Raw genomic sequence first — 22,707 nt, forward strand, 5'->3', positions numbered from 1 at the left:
TATACTTCTTTCTGAACTTGCTGATGAATTGGTTGAGCTTCTGTTGATGCTGCTGTAAAAACACGACAGGAGAGAAAAAAGGGAGAAGAAAGAGAGGTGGGGGCTGACGAGCAGAGGATCAAATAGACTCTTTTCACTTCTAAAGACCTGCAGAGTGACTGCTCTAGTAAGTCGAATAAGGCAAAAAAAAAGTTTTCATTGATCACAGCCGCAGGGTGAGAACAAAGTACCTGATGTTACAACCCTCAAGTCTTAATTAAGAGGCTGGAGAAGTTGAATCGAAGTTGCACTGAACAAATATCTATTTCATGAAAAATTAAGGCTTCAGCTGGAGCCTAAAGGCTTATCTGGTAACTTTAAAGTATTAGTTAAAAGAAAACAATTAGCTAACAAAACATGCGCGGTATTATTCTGATTATTATCACGACATGGCGTGCTGATGAGAACGAGTGCAGTCGTTCGGTCTCTCGGATGCCAGGAGCAGGCCTTTAGATGGAGCAGCGGCTCTGAGTTTGATGCAACACAAGTGAAACACCCAGCATCGGCATAGTATGTACTGTACATGCAGGAAAGACGATAAATATGCAGGAGAAACGATGTGTCTCAAAACCATCAGCTATTTCTTAACCTGGAACAATCTACTGCATGTTTGTGTGTATATTATTTCTTGCTGATTGCAGGCCAGTTATCGCTGGTTATGTCTTCTCGTAAGTGTTGGAACGTGATTCCTCCAATATCAATAACCAGCTGTGTAAAATGAGTTTGCATGTGTTGCTGGAGAGAGAGAATAAATCACACCCTGTGTTTATTTTGTAGACCACAAAAGCTTTGTAAATGTTCCCAGTGAGGCTCATAAACGCTCAGGCTATGAAAAGTACATTAAAAGTGTTGATGATACTTCATGAAGTTGCAAATCCCTGAATACAAATTTGTATCTTCGCGAGCCAAAGGGCCAAAGGGCAGTCACAGGTCAGAGCAGCTAAAAATTCTCCTCAAGCGTCATTTATTGTAATACTGTATGCTTTCCTTTATCAATATTCTACACTGGCATCAGTTACACAAATATTTTCAACTGCTCGCTAAATGTGTCCTTGAAAAAACAAATCCAGCGCACAGTCGGGATGTGATGTTAGTCGTGATTAATTTCTGTTATGAGTACTCAAAGTAGATCCAACGACAAACAGGAATTAATAGCTTCCACGTCTTTTTGTGTGTTTTTTTGGCTGCATTGTGTATTTGTTCATTTTCTGAGCACATTTATGCCAGAGGGAGAAGTTGGGGAAAAAAGACAATTTACTGTATGCATGCTGTGAAAGTTAGTTTTAGGGCAGAACACTGAGATGTGTCTGAGCATTCTACTGGAGTGACACATCCTAATGTTTACTTCCTGCTGAGAATATGCAAATAAAACAAAACTTCATTATACTGCATGCATAAAAACCTCGACATAGCCAAGCCATTGTTTTGTATATTTATTGCAGAGACTGTCACTGAGCTATGCCATCTGTGCTGCTGTACCACAGAGATGCACGCACCGGATATGTATTCAGAAAAGGCTGAAGGACAAATAACAAGGTTGTGGGTCAACTGCTAAAAAGCCTTATGACATTTTTTAGCAAACCTGAGCACAGCCCACCTAACCTGTCGGTGTGATTTAAAACCACGTCTGGTTTGCAGGAGGTTACTCTTTTTACTGCGGCAGAATTGCACATAACCTTTTCCAGGAAGCAGCTGGAATATTGATGACCAGCCTGCTGTGATAGACATTTAGATAGACAGAAGTAAAGGAATACATCAAGAAGTCATCCTGTAATTAGCTGGACTTTCTAACTCTACCCTCTCCTCTCTCCGCTGTCATTTCATCACATTCAAACTTAAATACACGTTAAAGCAGCCAGGTTACTGCTCATTTAGACAAATGGTCTGCATTTCACAGTGCACAACCACAGTCTATAGAGAGCGTCTATTTCTATAACGCAGCAGCTGGCGGACTCTCCCATACAGAGCAGAGGGTCATTAAATGAACAGACCTCTGCGACTGGAGACATATTTACATGCTGCATGTGTTCCATGGCAGTTTAAGTTTGCACTGTAACATTTAACCTGGATAGCTACAACGGGTTCACAGTGAGGGTTTCTGTTAGATTATACCACCTTCCCTACACTAATACCTTCATCTGTAAAAAGCCCAGATTTAGGAGCAGCACAGCTCCAGGCAGTAGACAGGCAATTTACTCCGCTATCTCTCCCTCCTACCAGCTCTTTATCTCAAGACCTTAAGCTGTCATCTTTACTTTCTCCTCCCATCTCTGTCTTTTACCCCATTTCTCTCTACCTTTTTATCACGGCACTCTCTTCAGACCTTCACCAGCCAGGGTGTTACAGATGAGCGTTCATGTGGCACAGTATGGAAGACTGCGGATGAGTTATACAGAGTCGCAGAGCTCTCAGACAGAGCATGGATAGAGGGAATTGCAAACTGCTTCCCCGGTGTCTGGTTTTCTAAAGCAGTGGTTTTAGGAGTCAGACAGTCTGACCTGTACTGTTGCACCATTTCACAACCATTATTAATTATCTACTGTATCAGCTAATCAATGACAATTGAGATTAAATATGACTTTTTCACACCTAGTAGTCTGCTTGACTCTGCTTGGGGACCTTCAGCCGGTCTGAGTTTGCATTCACGCTGCACTAATGAAACAAATTGAAACTTTTGAATAACGTATTCCCCTCCCTGAGAGCTAAAATTTTAGGCGGACTAGAGTTTGCTTCTTAGGTGCATATTAGAGTTTGGTTGCGTGTCAGTGTCAAAGCTTACGATGAGTTGTGCCAACCAACGGCACATTTGAAGCTTTGGCAATCAAAGAAAAATTCAAGATTCAAGACCAAATGGGATCTTAACTCATCTAACATGACCACTGCAGATCAGAACAGTATTTTTCTTCAAATCCATGATTCACCATGCCATCTGCACAATCTGACTTGCCTCACATGATATCATACAACCTGACACATGCTACTTTACAACATTTTTATTTGACTCATCTGTCACCCTGGTGATACGCAGTACATTTATACAAGTGCAGCTGTTTAGACTACAGTTCAAAGTGCAGCTGAAAGTAGCAGTTGTCGTTTCAGTTTTCATTTTGAGCAATTTCGCTGTTTATGAAGTGAAAATAATCCTCAATGGGAATAAAAGGTAAAAACACCCATTAAGGGTTGATGTACACAACTGATGATGTGTCAGGCTGTTGGAAACATCATTATCAATGTCACTTCACCGTAGAACACATCTCCAACCATACTCAAAACTCAAGTGATTGAAACATCAATTCCTATGAAACAATTTGGAATTTGACATGTCCAATCTTTTGACTGCTTTTCATATGTGCCTGCAGTGCAACGCCAACATCTATATTAATTTTACTGTCACTCTGTGCAGAATAGAGTGTAATTAAATTTGAAGTCTTAACAGTATAATCTGGCAGTTGAGAGAATTAGCTGAAGGCGAGGACAACGCTTTGGTTCCACTGACAGCTGGTCAGATGTCACATGTACGTCAATTTCTGAGGAAGGTCTGTTCAAAAACCCTATCAAATATCGGTCACTTGGGATCGCTGAGACAACAAGTGAATGAAAACACACACACACACACACACACACACACACACACTGGCCTCATCTGCTTCTGCACAGCCAGGACATCGCATTTTTGGGGTTTAGCATGCACAGAAGCACAGGTTAGCGTGCAGCAGTGCAGCAATGTGGGAACTGTAGTAAGAGGACGTAATGCAGTCTTTCTCCATCAGGGAAATTCTGTGTGGCTAGTAAAAGCTGCGGCTCCCTGTAGCATTTATCTGAGCAATTATGTGAACCCTAAATCATTCAATATAACTGGAGGCTGGGAGAGGCAAATATCTGTCAACATAATTTATTGGTTGTCTTGTAAAAACAAGAACAACTTTTGTTTTGTATGTTTCTTTAGGTCAAAGTTAAGGTAGTAACCCTTGTTTTATGTCATCAAACCTTGGACAGGAGATGAAATTTCACTGGAATAACGGGATTTACGAGATTACACAACAGGTAAACCAAAATGCTCTATATTATTATTTTTTTTTTTTTTCATTGCACAACATACAAGGTGAGATGACTCATTTTGTGGCTGAGCTGTTGTCGAGATTCTTCTACACATCAAAAAGACCTCTGTGGGGGAATGCTCTTCAGGACACTACGCGTCTACGCGCTCAGTAATCAAAGCACAGCTCAGTGTGATAATGTAACCTGAATGTTTTCACTATGTAAAATATTAAGTGGTCATCGAGTGGAGACTAATACAACAAAGAGAGAGCATGCAGACGCTGCCACAGAATAATGTACTGACCACACCAGAGCACATACTGCTGCTGTCACCTGTTAAAGACTGCTGAGGGGGAAATGAGGACAGATGAGGACATGCAGGAAGGGGAACGAAGGACACGATAAGGATTTTGAGCAAAAAAAGGTTATTGTGTCGACTCGCATGCGGTTCCTTGGGATCTATATTTAGAAGTCTCCTTTCAAAGCACATTCCCGGTCTGTTAAATCTATGTGAATTGATCTTCAATGGAAAAGCGGGGGAAGCAATGAAAGCAACTTTGGCCACAGCTTCTCTTTTAAGAGTGTCTCTCTCTCCCTCTTTCCGTGTTAGTGTGTTTATGTCTGTATTTGATAAGCCAGGACACTGTGAAAGGAGGCTTTTTCAGGTGTTTTGCAGCAGCTCCAGACATCAAGGTTTGATATTTATGGCAATGACATTTACTGTGACCTGGTTGATCGGAATGGAAATGTCAAAGTTCACCTCGCGCAAAGGACATGACTGAAAAACGGGCTACAGATTAAATATTCTTCAGGATGCATTTCTGCTACAGAGAGAGAGCGAGAGGGCAAAGAGATCCTTGGATTTTAAGAAATCTCTCATACCAATGTCATGTACAACATGCACCAGAGTGGCCATTCAGTGCAGATTGTAGCTTGTCGCAGATTAAAACATGTCGATGCTTTGTGTCTGGATTTCAGACACAAGGGAAAAGAAATACTCAGACAGGCAAACAGTTTCAAAATCCATATCCACAGATCTGATCAGTGACACCAGCATATTTGGCTCAATTTAAAAGGGCATTCCATGAATAGTATGAACGGAGTTGCCAGAGAAGATCTCTGGTTTCCCTCTTTTTAATAGCTCACAAAAACAGCTCCTATTGGGATCATGTGTGATCATGCAAGAAGGGACTGTGCATGCTTCCATATTTTGAGTGCGTTTCATTGGCGGAAAGAAGAGGCCAAGCAATTAAGGACCCAGTGAATGGCCCCCTCTTTCCCAACAAGCCTCTGGCTGCCTTCATCCTGGGAGCAGTTCCAATCAAGTTAACCAAACAAGACCAGCTCAAAACTAAGATTATTCTCTGGCTCCGTCCCCCGTCTTTGATTTCCAAAATGATTAAATTCTCACTCGGACTGCCTGCCAAATGTTTCCTTTCACAAATTTGGGTTTATCATGCTGCCTACAAATACTTTAAGTTGCATTTACTTTGTATAAGAACAGGCGCATCGAAAGAATACAGGGGAACCAAAACTGCCTGACATAAAGCAGTTCTATCGTGTACAGGAGAATTACGAATATTTTAATCAAACAGAAAGCAAGTGACTCATAACTGTGGCATTGAAATGTTTCTCTTACAATAACAGCAGTAAGAGCTCCTGGGAACGGAGCTGCAATGTGCATAGTGGCCATGGATGGAACAATAGATTGTCTGAGAGCCGATGTTTGCATAATATATTTAATGCAAAAGAAGCTGCATAAAACATAGATACAGTATATGGGCACAATTAAGATGCAGGCAATCCACTGCTCTTCTGGAGAAGATAACTAATGTGTGTGCATTACAGGCCAAGAATGATTAAACCTCTAAAACCTTTAATGTGGGGTGACTGGATCACCAAATGTTTAGGGCACATTCTCTGTGGCTCTCTCTTGCTCTTGTCCAATTCCAACTTTTTATTCTTCACTGTGTGTGTCTGTTTGCATAAATGCAAAATGCAGGCAGCTCTATAATTAAATTCAAAAAGCGAACTTTCATTTGAATAACAAATGAGAAATTAGAGAGGAGACACAAGAAGTTTCCGAGAGAGAAAATGTGCAAGATTGCTGGAGAGTTCTTTTCACCTCAGAGACGAGATACGGTCGAGGATGCATAAATTAATAGAAATCATAAAGGGGAATCATGGGTAATTAGAAGGTGGTTGTTTTTAAGTAGTAGTTATAACTGCTGTGATGGTTGTTTTCAGTCTGTTGGCTCATCGCACAGCCGCAGTCATTTGTCGTTACTCATAACTTGACCTCGCACAAAGCCAAGGTTTTGAGTTGAAGGCAGCTGTCGATTCAACAGCATATGTTATGCAGTTCTGCTGCACTCACACGGAGTAAGGCCCCTGTAGTATCCCACTTAACCATCGGATGGCGGTACAAATCTGGAGGCAGGGAATAGGACACATCCCTACCACAGAGGAAGAGAATGATGCTACAGCTCCCTTGGACCCGTCAGGTTCGAGTGGCTCACAGCCGAAAGGGCCATCAGGCAGGTGGAGGTTGCCAGATTGAGGCTCGGATGACTATCCTTGGCGACTACATCTCCTGTTGTTGAAAAGTTTTTTCTGCTTGGTGAGCGGGGCTTAATACTCTGCACGCCCAACCTGCGTGTTGATGACGCAATTTGCGTAATTATCCCAGGGCCTTCAGTGGTTAGCAGAGCAGTTTATGTCATGGCTACTCACCACTGTTTGTTGCACTTTGTCCAACAATACATCAGTGACAAGAACAACTATTTCCAAGAGTGTTGAACATTTCTTATTTTGCAACAGACACCACTGCGACTCTTGATGCTGCCTCATTTAAAATGAATGAGAAGCTTCTCAGCTGAGGTGCATTATTGGCCATTGGCCACAGATCAGGAAGCCTGACAGTGTTGTTGTCCAGGCACATCACATGAAAATGATTTTTTTTTGTCATTTACTGGAGCTACAAAGTAATGGATGCCTTTCCTGTTTCAGTGATAAATCCAGTTGACTCACAAATCAGCATCACCATTACTCAGCGCGCTCATTTGCATGGCGAGAAGACACAGAAAAAAAACTGTGTGATGAAAATCAAGGGTAACTATATTCTCGTCGTGACACAACAAACTTCATAACTCCCATACACTTTTTAAAAGATACAATCTGTCGACTCAGGATGTCTTTATTACCTCCGTCTGACATGACATCCATTTCTCCTGCGCTGAATACGGCGCAGCTTCATTGCACTGAGGCCACATGTGACCACAACTTGAGCTCTGGTATCAAGCAAACAACAGCCTACCCGGCTCAGTCTGGCAGGCAGGGTGTGGGAGACGGATGGCTGATGAATCATTGATGCTCAGCACACAGATCACAAACAAAATACACAAGCGGACAAATACGTAAATGTACCAGATGCACGCAGACACGCACACAAACAGGCAAACACACATTCCCCATTAACGGTGTTTGTCTCCGTGCCATCAGTGATTCGGAGTGACAGAGACGGATGACACAGTGAGACTGAGAGGGCGATGGCTCAACAACAGGGGAGGAGGAACTAACTGTGTGTTTTTTTGGCTGTTCTTTGACTTGGAATTCCATTGCTCTTTGCAAGGTTTTTAGGTTTTTGTATCCATTTGTTTTTATTTGCTTTGCCCTTGTTTCTCCATTTTGCACTTTCAAACTGTCATAACACAAGGTTAAAGAACTACATCACATTTTGATGTTGAAACTTTACCGGGCGGACAGAAATGTGAAGAGTTGCAACATTCAAACAACGTTTCTGTTTGACGTATATGATGTTAGTCAGAGTGTAACGGCGTGGTCATGCACAGATGGCTCCTTTATAATCATGCTGGAGATCATAGGAGGGAGACTATGGGAAAAGGGTGATGGTGTAAAGGAGGTGTGAGGATAACAGATTGCACGTGGAGATGGATGCCGCACAGATGAAATACAACGCCATCCATCAACTGATGGCCCTTTTGACAGTCAACTCTACTGTGCATGATTTACAGACCACGATTTCACCCCGGGAGGAGTTTACCTTGGTGTGAGTCGACGAAATATCCCACCATGTGCTTAGATTGTAAGATTTTTACAAACTACACATTAACTGCCATTTTAATTACCCATTTATGACTCATTAGCATCAGAGAAGCCTGAGGCAAAAACATCTCAGGGCAAATAAGCTCCATCATAAACAGTATATAAAACAGAAGCAGAGAATAATAATAATAGTAACGATGATGATGATGGCAGCTAAGACGAAGGATCACACAAGGCTACATGTTGAGGAGATTGTACGAGTTCACAGATTGTCATTCGAACGACCAGTGAGCAGCACGCAGCAGTTTCAGCTGCTGTTTTCATTCCAGGTTGGCTTTGATTCATCGTAACAACCTCTGCTCTCATGTCACTGCACATTCACAGACATCCATACTGTAACACTCCAGGCCAGGGCAAAGGGCCGCTGCATTATTCATACTAATGTTGTCATACGGAGTAAATGAACCCATGAAGGGGAGGAGATAGGGCAGGGTGTGGAAGCCCCCCTCTCTCTCTCTCTCTCTCTCTCTCTCTCTCTCTCTCTCTCTCTCTCTCTCTCTCTCTCTCTCTCTCTCCTCTCTCTCTCTCTCTCTCTCTCTCTCTCTCTCTCTCTCTCTCTCTCTCTCTCTCTCTCTCTCTCTCTCTATCTCTCTCTCTCTCTCTCTCGTTGCCTTTCAGCAGAAATTGTTTGATCATTATCAATGACCTCTGAGTGAGATCAGTGCAGACATCAAGGTGACACTCTCCATCTGAGGGTGAAGCCAACGTCGGAAGAGACCGAGGAACCCAGAGGATGGACACACATGTAGCTGCACTGTTGCTTGTGCCCTTCACTGGAAGACTACATACATTTTAAATCTGAAGAATTACACATTTCTTACATGCTGTTTGACATGTAGTTGTCTAGAAGCACTATCAGAATGGCTAAAATGCAATAAAGGGGAATCAGGTTGTTTATGGGACACATAGCATTTATTTGCAGTGTCCACAGTTTGGATCTTTACCCGAGTTACCTCCCCTTTCTCCCTTCATGTCCTGTCTGTCAATATATAGTTTTAAAAACCACCATTTCCTATTTAAGCAGAGCTGTGGTTTAATGGGCACCATTCAGTAAAATAGGAAATCTCATTAAGGCAGGATGGAGGGAGGTTGTGTGATGTATATTCTGTGCCGTGTGGAGGTGGTGAAGAAAAGGATTAGCAAGCATGACGAGCTTCTCCAAAGATGTGTAGCCAAAGCTCTGAGTCAATCCTTCCCTCGCTCTCTTGTTTGTTTCCTCGTGTTTGTTTCGTTCTGTGTGTGTTCACACTCACATTCCTGTGTCTGTGCACATTTGCTTTTCGCAGTTGATAATTTTGTCCTACATGTTGTGTTATATCTGTGTGTCTGAGAGAGGATGTGTGTGTGTGGATGCAGACTGCAGAGATGTGTTTATCCGCCTGCAGGTGTTTGAGGCACTGACACCAGGCAAAGCCATTACATGGGCGCATGTCCACTGCAGGTAGACAGAGAGTCTAATATCTACCAAAGTGAGAGAGAGGAAGCAGGCAGCTTCAGAGGATGTCAAACTCACTCACTCACTTACTCAGTCCTGGTTGACAAAAAGTGTTTACTGAAACCAATCTACCCGAGATGTGCATATTCCAGAAAGTTTTGGCGTAAACACAAACAGAGGGTGGAGATTTTCATCCTGTGGTTGTTTGGTGGCGTGAAAAATTACCTTAGCTTAAAATGAGTGGGAAAAAAAATCATTGGATGCTTCTCAGAGGAATGCAGATATGAGAGAACGAGAGTAAGAGTGGAGGGTGGGGTGAGGTTAGAGCAGGGGTCGGGAACCTTTTTGACTCAGAGAGCCATGAAAGCAAAATATTTGCAAATTTATTTCAGTGAGAGCCATATAATATATTTTAAGACTGAATTTAACTAAATGTGAGTATAATAAGCCTCTGAATTTATTCTTTTAAATAATGTTGTTATAATACTCACCATTAATGCGACTTCTGGTTCTTGTGGACCCTTTTATTGGCAGAACAGCAAGACTTTCTTCGCGCAGTGTGTCACCAGCAGCATATCTTGCAATCACACTGAACTGCGACAAATGACTTACGTCTGTTGACTCATCCAAAGCCAGGGAATAGAACGGTGCTGCATTTATGTCATTCACTTGCGTTTCCTCCACTTCCAAAATCGATGGATGGATTAAAACAAGTGATAATATTTTATGTTTTATCTGAAAAGCCGAAATCTGCGAGCCAGATGCAATCATCAAAAGAGCCACACCTGGCTCGCGAGCCATAGGTTCCCTACCCCTGGGTTAGGGCAAAGATTCGAAGAGTGTCGTTCAAAACGCATCAATACATGGATCACTAGTGACCCTGCAGGGGCTTCTCTGACTCATCGCTGCAGATACACTTGACACAAATGGCATATAGTGGCAGAATGCATGCAATCACTTAGAATGATGGGATCATATGAAACGTGAAGTGAATTCTACTCATGGTATGATTCCATACAGTAAGTTAATGCACACTGATGCAACTAAGCAGAAGTCTTAAAGGTTTCAGTTAAAGTTAAACACATTGTTGGAGTTAATCAATATGTTTCCATGTACAGGTAAGCTGAGCTACAGTTATTGTTCAATGAACTCCTGCCCTTGTCCCAGGATACAAGCACGAGAGGGGAATGAATCGATTGACTGAAGTGTGTCAGCCTCCTCTCTGCTAGGTGGCAATAAAGTATGCCTTCTTAAAGCTTGTTTGTCAATGGTGGTTTCTGGTTATATAGTTGTTTAGATTTCTTACCATCCATTAATTTAGCACCTTGATATGAGGGTTGCAGCGAGGTACATCCTGGACAGGTCACCAGTCAATCACACTCCCACTCTCACACTCAAACCTACGGTCAATTTAGAGTGTCCAATTTGCCTAATCCCTAGATCAGCATGCATTGATTTACAAATATTCAAATCTGGGTGAGAATGGATTGGATTTAAAACATTTTCAGTCAGAGTAAAATGTTTTTATAGATCTGGTTTTACCTAGATTAAGACAATAATTATAATTTTTCTCTCTAATGTCATGTAAACGTACTGCATGATGCACACACTTATCCAATCAATGCAAATTATACAAAATAAAGATTTACAGAATGAATAACCAGCACAAAAATGTACAGATCGTAAACATAAATTAAGAATATTCTATGGAGGACACCGAGATTGGGCCTGAGCCAAACAACATCCTCTGTATTCTCCAGCAGAAAGTCTACAGAGACTTGAGACACAATGTATTAACAGACAGCAAGATCTTAATGTCAACCAAAGTGCTTTTGTTGCCCCTAGTATTACACTACTTAGTGTTGTGTACTCCTGCTAAAACGGTAATTATGCCATTTCAACATAATTGACAAAGCAATCAGAAGACAATAATCCTTGGGCCTGGAGAATAAGGTACCTCCACAAAATGTCTTTCCACTTTGTGCTCTCAGACTCCCAGACACATTTACACTGCGTGATGCAATCATGCACCAGTATTTGTGCGAGCGTGGACTCAGGGCTTCACTTTGTGTTTGGATGTGTGTGCCAACTGGGTATACATTCATGCATGCATACTATATGCGGCTGCTCTGTCACTTCAATATCTCTCCCATTGGCTGTCTTGGTATGAACGGCTGCTTTGATCCTTTCTGAACCAAACAGCATCACCAGTATCGCTCCCCGGCTGCTGCTGCTGCTGCTGCTGCTCTGAACAAACAGCCCAAAAGACAGAGGGAGGGAAATAATCTAGGATTCTTATTGGTGGATCTGGGTGACTGGGTTCAGAGGAAATGCAGCTACCTGCTGTACGACGCTGCGGGGAATTTCAGCTTCAGAACTCTTAATAATGGTAAAAAGCACGCATTCATCCATCAAGCATATGGATAATTTGGGTAGCATGTTGATGCACATATCCATCATGTCATTCTCTGCAGCAGAAACAGTTTGACGGCAAATGAGTGTTGGAAGGTTGGTGGCTGTTTACTGGAAAACTGACACATGATTTATTCCCAATTTCAGTGCATGAAAATCAAATGTGTCCCCTTTTCTTTCCTGCTTTGACAAACACCACCACAATCCCACAATGTTCAATGATGACAAATGATCGACCAGTGAGTTTTATAAAAAAATAATGAAGGACTGTGTACTGCTACAGTACATGGCAAACAACAGAGCTAGCAAAATATAGCACAAGTAAGGCAATAAAAATATGCAAGACCTTCCCAGGGTGCACTATGATTGTTGCAGACGGGGGCAAGAACTAAAGCAGAGAGAGAGATGGTCAGCACCAACATGCTAATTCAGGAGCCCGGAAGGTACAGACTTAATTACATTACATTACATGTCATTTAGCAGACGCTTTTATCCAAAGCGACTTACAATGGAATTGAGTACAATCAGCCAGGGGTGGAGTCGAACTTGCGACCATGATGTCTTTCGCACACAGGGTACCGGTCTTAACCACTGAGCCACTCCACCCCCGTCATCTAAAGATTTTAAACAAATGAGATCAAACAGCGCTCCTCGCCCAGGTGGGAAATCATGACAAACAAGGTGAGCAGAGTGCAGTCAGCGCTGCAGCAAAGCAACAACTAAGCCTCATTTAAAGCACTGAAAAATGGGAGAGGAGGTGCAATGAGAAGGAGGCCGGGAGCAATGAGCAACCATTGATATGCAGCAGAGCGAGAGAGAGTGGGAGAGGAAGCAATGAGTATATGTACACAAACAGTGTACACCATCATCCGAGGTCCCTGAGAACTCCAGTGGTACAAGGGAAGTGGGATACTGACATTAGCATAATCCGCTAATTTTTATTCATTTACACTGGCTCTATTTTTGAAGATGCTCACTCCATGGGTGAGATATATGCTACGCACATGCAGATGAGGCAAATATGAGCTTGTCAACAGTAACAAACCCTCTTTAAAGGGGTTTTCATACAAAGGTGTTTTGTTTGAAATCCTGGTACTTGACATTGAAATCTTCTCACTACCATGAGTATGGTAATAATTATCAATGTTGGATTTATGCCATTGTGTAATGGTAATTTAAACTTAACCAACCAGTTATGCAATAAAAGAAAGCATTTCAGTAACTATTAATAACGCTGACATATATATGTATATATCTATATATCTATATAGATATATACATATATATATACATATATACTGTATATCTGTACACAACTTCACCTAAATGACAAAGACAATTACAGAACAGTTCATGAAAACTAACCACTAATGAAGAGAGAAATCCAGCTCCTAGACAATCAACATTAGTCCACAACATTTTATATATAAGAGAATATAAGGGAAACTGACTAGGCCAAAAAAAAACAGATTCATAAGTATTAAACAAGTATGAGAAATTAATTTAAAAAAAAATGATGATGAAGTCAGAAAAAAGGGAAAAAAAAAAAAGATACATAAAAACATCAACTAAATAAAGTGCAAGGCACATTAAAATGAGTTATATACATTATTAATACACATAATTATTGCTCTATAAAGAAGAGACATATCTTATTTGAGGGTATTCTACAAATTGGGGAGATTTAAATTAGGAATGTCCTCAATCTTGCATCACAAAAAAATAACCGTAACAAACCCATTGATCCTTCTCAGCAGCTATTAAAAGTTGAATGTTAACAGCATGTGAGGGACTACAAGGGTACTGGAGGACAAAAAAGTAATATATCTCTTTCATAAAAGCAGCCTTGTGGGTTGACAATGAAGGAATGAACAACGAGTATGAAAATCCTGCAGTTCCAATATCGGTGTTCAGCAGCTCAGACTGTGTGATCTGCCCGGGGGAGGCACAAGGGCGCAAGAGACTGAGAGAAAATGTGAGCGGGTTAAAGACATGGAACATTTTAGAAAAGTTACTGTCATGGACCACAGGGACTGCAATTTATTTCATGTTTGTGAAAGACACTAAACATAATTCTTAATTAGAACACAGGCCCACTTCATTGATCTGTCAATCACGCAGTTCACAAGCCTGCACCAGCAAACGTCTCCTGATGTTTTTCCTCCTTCACATGTGCAAAACCAGCCGCATGTAGCCCTGAGCCAACAGTGAAGGGAGGGGAGGATTCACCAGGGAATAGAGATTCACTGTGGACATGAACATTTCTGTTGGAGTAAATCAGTGCAGAATAGTTACTGAGAACACATGTCTTTTACTTAATAAATGTTTGTAGACGGATTAAAAAAGTCATGACCTCTGACGCCACAATTGAAACATAACTGACTTATACGCTCCTGAGCTCCATATTAATCTGCAACAGTTATAAATCTCTTAGAGAATAAATTTGCCATCATTTTAAATATTTATCAACTGCTAACAAACCCCTTTTTTTTGTACGTATCTGTTGCATTTCTAGTGATATCTCTTGCAATTCTTATCCAAACACCACCAACGTTGGCACTGCACACACTGGCGCCCTTAGTAGGTCGCCTGCCAAGTTTAAAGCCAGTCAAGCGACCCGTTGGAGAGTAGTAGTTAGATTAACAGTCAGACGGACAAACGTTCCTTGCTTTTATAGATTTACGTTGTTTTAAAAAGCAGCTACTGCACAGCTCAGTGTTTTCTCCCTTTTATGGTCTGATGGTGACCAAACTGCCGAAACTCCTTGTTTGACAGATTGTTCTGTAACCTCAGGACAATGTTACCGATACAACATCAGATCACGCTGAGAAACAACACAAGGGGGGCTAGATTCATCAGCACAATAGTAGAGAAGAGTTGTAGGTTATCAGGAATAAACTGTACCAAAACACTCACCATCAGTCTCGGAAAGGTTTTTCAAGCTAAATGAGATCTTGACCTCACAATAGAGAACAGGACAGTTGTTACTGTTATGCCAACATAGGCTGCAGACTCAGTCAAGTCTTTTCAGTTGTTAGCTGTGACTAACATTTCCGTCTCCAACCCCACAATAAAAACAACAAGAGCTTTAGCTTCTGCTCTGATACACTTGCCAACTCGATGCATAAACCGATTTAGGAATCATGAGATTTTCCAGTCACTGCTGCGTGACCGCTGAGAGCCACAAATGACTCCATTCACGTGGCAACAGCGGCCAGTTTGCTCAGTCCTGGAACGGCACACGTTACAAAGGTATAGATCACAGAAACCACAGACTGTGCTGCCTCATTGTAACTGAGTTGTCAAGTGCAGTATGGAGTGGTGCTCACGTCAGATGGGAAACTGATTCATTCAAACCCACCAAACATACACGCACACACACACGGAGGAGGCCTGTGAGCTGGAGGCTGACCACTGATGTCAGAGAGACATTAATGACTCGGAGTCGTAACAGCAAAATCACACTTTACAGTATCCCCACGCCTGACAGGAACCAACACATCCACGAGAGTGAACATTCGAGATGCATCCTATGTGTGTGTGTCTGTGTGTGTGTGTGTGTGTGTGTTTGTACTTGCATGTTGCCATGAATTGCAATGATTTATCACCTGCTGTAGAACCTCAGTCCCTACAGAGGAAAATGCTTTCTGGCACACAAAGGTCAAACCATGGGGGGGCAGTTAAAATGCAGGCACACACACACACAATAGGATACAGGTAGATACACTGTGAGCTTGCCTCAAGGCTGGAAAACTCAGCAGTAATTAGATTTGAAGAAAAAAAACCCAGTGCAATAGTTAATTACAAGCATGGTTTCTGGTTTAGGTTTAACTCTGGACCACCTGGAGATGCCTGTACCTAACTCACCACTGTGGTCTGTGTGTGTGTGTGTGTGTGTGTGTGTGTGTGTGCGCAAGATCCTCCATTTGCGTCCGCTGCCACGTCTGACTGTCTATAAAGTGCAAATCACCATCAAGAATTACGACCAACTGCTGGCTTCAGTGTCAGCTGGGCTTTGAGACAAGGACACGAGAGAAGGATGTCGAGAAGTGGGGACGGAAGGAGATGGAGTGATTGGTGGCTTCTCCCTGCTGCACCTGCGACTCTCATGCGTTCTTCGAGCTGAATACATGAAGCGCTTGCTGGAAGCGTGGTTCATGTTCAGACACACCAACACTCTGCGCTCTTTAGAAAGAAATCGCTCTTTATAAAACCCCGAGCATGTTTGCTCTCATACTGTAGTACGACGGGGTATTCAAGAACAAAGTCGTCATTATTATTCAAGCTAAATCTCAGACGATCAGCTGCGACCTGCGTCAAGATGAGGAACACGGAGCATTTCGTGAAGTTCCATTTTAATCTTTTTGTCGCATCAGCACCAGATTATCTTTAGCATCAGGACTTTGAAAAGATTGTGCAAGACACGGAGTTTGTTTGGAAGAAAGAATCACACAGACTTGGAGGAAATCATCTCTTTTGGCTCGTGGTGGTCGACTGCAAGGTTATCGCTGGTTATATCTGCATTTGCATCATGCTTTTTATAATAATAATAATACATTAGATAATGATAAAAAAGAATCTCATAATATTAAGACTTTCTGCTCGTGAAATTACAACTTTATTCTCAAAAAATTACTGACTTTTTTTAATATTAAGACATTATTATCAAAAGATTCAACTGCTAATCACATTATTAGCTAGGAGTGTTGTCTTAGGGTAATAATGTAACAATGCCACGCTGCAAATTATAACAGCACAGCCTTATGACAAATGAGAGCATCATGGAGAAAAAAATGCATAAAAAGAAGCTTCTACGATCCATTTTTCCTTGCAGCTACTAAAACCCTAACAGAAAATGGAGCAAAGAGCAGCAAAGGACACAGAAATGTAAATGTCTTCTGAAAACTAAAAAGCCAGTGACAGTACATACACACACAGGCACACACGCATTTAATCTGCAGCCTGATACTGTAGGGCACATCCCTCCTGTACACTGATAAAAATACCCCCCCGCAAGGAGGACAGAAAAAGAAAACACTGAGACTCTGTGCACCTCCTATACCTGCAGGTGCTTGTCTCGCAGCAGCAGCAGCAGACGAGGTTCACAGAGTTTAGAACAATGGCGTTTTCTTAAACACACACAGTCTACTGCTCCTCTGGGTAAATGCTAATATATTCAAATTAATATAGGAACACATATCATCCACTCAAACCTCAAAGTCAAACAGAATTCTTGAACATGAGGTGTGCAAGCCTGTGTTTGCAACAGAGAAAAATAAAACCATATCGCAGCAGTGGCTACAACTTCATTAACTTTTGAGCGTTGATTAGATTAAAAAATAAATAAATAATATAAATAAAGGGCCACTGGTCAGACAATGTCAACTGAGAAGACGGTCTCTAAATCATCTTCATGCAGCTCAGATACGTGACCACGTTTGTCCTTCAAACCACCTCAGAATGTGGATCTTGTGATCGGATCTGAGGACACGTTCAGGGCCGGACTGTACTGTAGCGTGATCTGTCTGTGATAAGATCACTCAGGAGTCTCAGAGTCCACGCTGTCGGCCCTCTTATTAAACACCAGCTGCGAAAACCAAAATGTTGGCTTCCGCTGCGCACACCCTGCTTATATGCCAACCAATCATTACATGCACTCAGGATTAAACGAAGAAGTACTGTAAGGGCTACGGACGACCCGCTTTTATTATCCTTTCCGTCCACAACAACGTTATTTATTGAAGCCGTCGGTATGTGACGAGGAGTTCAACAAATAAGATATGAAGACGGTCTTTCAAAAATAAAATAGTGGACCTTAGCTTTAATATGGGGACAAGAAGAAAGGGACAGAAGCAACCAGACAGACGTGAGTAAAGGGGTTTTATGGCTGAATAGTTGTGGGACCTATTTTTCCCTCATTTGATTATAACCTTTGTGAACAAAAAAGTAGCAGGAGATTAATTCAACAATGTTAATCAGTTCAATCCATAAAGAGGGGGAGTAGAGGTGCCAGTATGTAACATATTCTGTGTTATATTATGTCGTATGTGGAATACACATCTAAGCTGATGTGCACTTAGTTAAATTGTGACCATATAAAGGGAGGACTTATATGAGACTAGAACTGGCTGTAAATGATGGTGATCACTACCTGGATTATCCTTTCGACTGAACATCCTGCTTGTGTCTGACAATCTGCTGATGCCACACATCCTGTAAATGCTCACATGTACAAAAAACAAAACAAAACCAAGGCGAAGAGTCTGAGAAAGAGACGGGAGCTGCTGCTCGTGACAGTCAGCGGATGTGACATCCATGCGATATGTGTAAACGCGAGTGCGTCTGTGAGCGTGCGCGCGAAACGTACCGGCACCTACATTTCAGAGTGCAAGTACACGCTTGTTTGCCCCCGAGCCAGCCACCTTCTGTTTGGCCTTTAGAAGACGGCAGCAGCAGCATCATCAGCGCAAAGGACCACATAATTAAAAGGTTTGTTTGTGTGCAGCTGTCTGTCAGCTGTGGTAGTTACACCGCCATGAGAGTGTGAGAGATGACCTAGGCTCAGACTGTTAATGTCACAGCTGCGGCTGCAGTGTTTGTGCGTTTGAAGGCCATTCGTCCCACAAGAGCGATAACATACCTCCATGTGTGAAAAATTAAAGCTGCATTTGATCTCCATGAACAGTAATGACGCAACATTGTTCGTATGCCGCGCCCTTCACGTGGAAACAGGCTCAGAGGAGCGATACTAACAGACCTGACATGTTTGTGAGTATGCAGCAGCAGCAGCAGCAGCAGCAGTGATGCACCGGGGCAAGAAGTGATTATCCCTTAAATTGCTGAATGACTGTTTTTTTTTTCTTCTAGTAGAATTGACTATATGCCGCCCATTTCCGGCAAGCTGTCAGCCAAATATGCAGAGATATTCTTACAGCCGGTGTCTGCAGAAGAATATTAAGCGACAAATTATAGAATTTCGAGGGGGCTGTGCACAGAGGGATGCAGCCGTGCTCAGCAGAAATTAAAACGCCCTTTTTACATTAGGCCATATTGAATCGTTCAGGGTTAACTACTGCAACTACTGAAAGACAACGTCAGGGTTTTTTTTTTATCAACATTAGACGATTTGATGCACTAAGGTTGCTTTACAAGGTTTTCCCTTAACCCTTTAACATAGAGCGTGTCGCAGATGACACATTTGCGCAAACACACATTTGCTTTGTGGTTATTACGCTACTGTCACTCACGCTGTTGCAGGAAGCTGACAAATCAGGGTATTTCTCACCAGAGAGGAGAGAGATGGAAAAACGCCTGTGCATAGTTTCTATTTTTTGTCCTGTTTTTGGACATTGAGACAAAAGCTCAAACAAATGTTATTTTAAATATGTTTCATACTGTTGCAATTTCAAATTTAACACGCAACATCTGGTGTTTGTGCACAACTACGGTGGTTTTTCCTCAAAAAAACTTTAGGTTTTCTTCATTCTAAATCATTAATGCACTATTTAATTACTAAATAACTACCAAATATTGAAAGTTATTCTGGAAAAATGGGCAAAAGCACTTTACAGGACATTTTCTGACTCTTTTTTTGGTAAAAATAAGCAAAAGAAAGAGGGAAATTTTGAGGCTTAGGTGTTAAACGGTTAAAGACAACTGGCCAGAAGTTAAGGAGCTGGCTTATATTTGAGCAAAATTGTAAGTGCATACAATCCATTCACTTCTGAAACTTTAATGTGAGGGCTTCTTTGTGTTTTCAGTCATACGCCGTCTCCCTCTGCTACCTTAATGTTGCCTCCATCTGTGACTACGGTACTCTAAATATTACTATGCTGAGAAGCGCTGATAAATGTCATCAGAATAGCATGAACTCATTTGACAATGGTCATATCAATATAAAAAAAAATTAAATACATTTAACTGAATTAAAATGGTGTTTTCTGCATGAAATTGAGATTCCATGTGCATGATCTCTATGCAGTTTGTTTGTATATAAACCTAGTTAAGTATTTTCTGCAGAAGATGCCATAATCTCCTCGCAGTCATACATTAGGATGAGAGTATGAAAGCAGTAAAGAGGTCAGGACAGTTTGTCACTTTGGCGTATTGCTCTTTTTGTGCATGCACATATCTACACGTGCACACACACACAGTGTACATACAATGAGGACTATATAGGGAGGCCACCGTCAATCCATTTCCACAGATTAAGCACAGAGAGGTGCGGTAGCTCGAATGTAAATGTGATGTGGAAAATGGAGACTTCATCAGGTTGAGAGTGGGGTGAGGTGTGTATATGTGTGGGGGGCGGGAGGTTGCCTACGAGAGAGGTAGAGCTGAAATATAAGGAAGGATGGGACGAGGAAAACAAAAAGACAGAGGCAGGAAGACAAGACAAGTGGGAACATAAACGCAGCTAAAGAAAACATTGAGATTACAGAGTGAACACGTACTGGATGTCATTTCCATTGTCAGATAACTGGGACAGGTGCTCTCCTCCTCTGCCATTCCCTGTCCAATACACACCCCCCCCCCACCCCTTCAAATCCACACACCCCCTTTCTCTTTTGACCTTCATCTTCCTTCATCTTTTTTTCTCCTGCTCCCCTTTAACATTCTTTGCACTGCTTCGGCTTTGGAGCCAAAATGGGGGAGAAATATTACTTTTCAGTTTCTGCCAAATTGCTCTGACTGCTATGTTCAACTAAATGTAGGATTAAACTCTATTATGGTATGTGTTCACAAAGAGCAGAGGTTGTGGAGCATAGTCCAGGGAAATTGTCCTGCTGGTCCTACTCACTCACGCTGTGTTTGGTGCATGTATACATGCATATGTATGTGTTTTACAGGACTGGAGAATAGAGCTGCAAGTAACAATTATCTTCATAATCAATTAACATGTCAATTATTCTCTCGATTAATCGCTTGGTCCATAAAATATCAGAAAACCTTAAAAATGACGTTTGTTTTGTCCACAAACCAAAATGATTAACTTTTAATGATTTCTTTGCTATCCAGAACAAAGAAATGAAGAAAATATTCACATTTAAGAAGCTTAAACAATGGAAATCTTGTTTTAATCATGAAAAAAGCTTCAAACCGATTAATTATCAAAATAGTTGTCGATTAATTTAGTAATCGATTAGTAATCGATACATCGATTCATCGTTTCAGCTCTACTGGAGAAGTGTTTCGACAAAGCGGCTATATCGTTACGTATTCTCTCTTCTTATAAGATCAACACTGAGACACAGCATCATGGTTATGTTCACTAACAAAGCGCTCAATGGAGTCTCAAGTACAGTTAACGGTTCAAAAAAATGGCACAAAGGAAACCGACACACACAAAAAGAAGATGATGTGGTATGAGAACTGAAATGTTCCCACTTGTGATTTCATTTCATGTATTCTCCACCACAAGGCCATTAACGAAGAAAAAGATGTGCGGCACAAAGACTCCTCTCTAAATAGAACTGCATTTCTCCCGACTGAAGTTATTTCCCAACAATTAGGCATCCAGCAATTATGCACTCCAGCTATTGCATTTATTTTTTATTTATTTTATAAAAATAATTCTCGTGTGGAAGCTGTATGTAACAATCATTCCAGGACACAACTCCACCAAGAGAGATAGAAATTCATGCTCAACCCAGAGTCGGCTCTGTTTAATACACTAATAAAAAATGATATATTTAAACATGGCTGTTATTCAGCAGTATAGTGACACCAGGCCCATCTGTGACTCAGTCTAAACCCCTAATGAGAACATTACAGAGCCCCAGGCAGAGATACACACAGGCGAAGAAGTGGAGGGATGGGCAAGCTGGGGATCGATGCAAACCTCGCTACCTCTGTTGACTGCCATCATCCCTTTTCTCCCTCCTCCTCCGACTCTCCACACTTTCTCCCGCTCCCACACCTCCCACCTCCTCCCCACTCCTGTCTCCTCACCAGGACTCAAGGCAGCGGGTCTAACTCAAAACAACATGCAGCGAAAATCAATGACAGACAGAAAGAGAGAAAGACTAGTGGCGGGTGATGGGGGGGGAAAACAAGGCCAAGTGGTGGGGACACATTTTTGAACTGCTATGTCAGTCGTGTGTTTGCCTCCATTCACACCTGCATTTTCATCATTAAATATCACACCAAAGCAAAGAAATTGACCTGTCGAGTATTGTACTATCATTTTGCGATTTCAATAGCTTTTAAAATATTTGCATATCCAAGATTCAAATCTGTCAATTAATTGAGTCATTAATCCTCAAACACTCCAGAACCACAGTATTTAAAACACTCCACACTCGCTGTTCAGACAGAGAAAGCTTAATATTCATCCAATGGTGAGTCGGGAGCACTAGAACAATTCCCAGGGCTTTGGACAGACATGCATGCATAAGCAGCCTGAGCAGCCACACGCATGTATGCACACACAACAGAGCTCATTTGCAAATACAACAAGCACTAGCACATTCCCCTGCCTCTTCCACTCCCCGGATTGTATTCTCTCATTCTACAAATCATAGATGTAATGCTCTCATATTCTTAAAATGGTAATGTTTACTTTTGAAGCAGACATGTGTCCAGGGGACTTGAAACAAGCAGGTTGAAATATCAAGTAAACAAACATTTCCCAGAGGTGCTTGGAGAAAATAAAAACT

General features: G+C 41.7%; 1 protein-coding gene across 7 annotated transcripts in view; it reads right to left on the reverse strand.

The window, feature by feature from the left end:
• Nucleotides 1-22,707, reverse strand: part of myripb (myosin VIIA and Rab interacting protein b) — a 94,869-nt gene that overhangs the window by 29,643 nt on the left and 42,519 nt on the right. The window lies entirely within an intron of this gene.

The sequence above is a fragment of the Solea senegalensis genome, linkage group LG1, assembly GCF_019176455.1.
Source record: "Solea senegalensis isolate Sse05_10M linkage group LG1, IFAPA_SoseM_1, whole genome shotgun sequence".
NCBI classification, from domain to species: domain Eukaryota; kingdom Metazoa; phylum Chordata; class Actinopteri; order Pleuronectiformes; family Soleidae; genus Solea; species Solea senegalensis.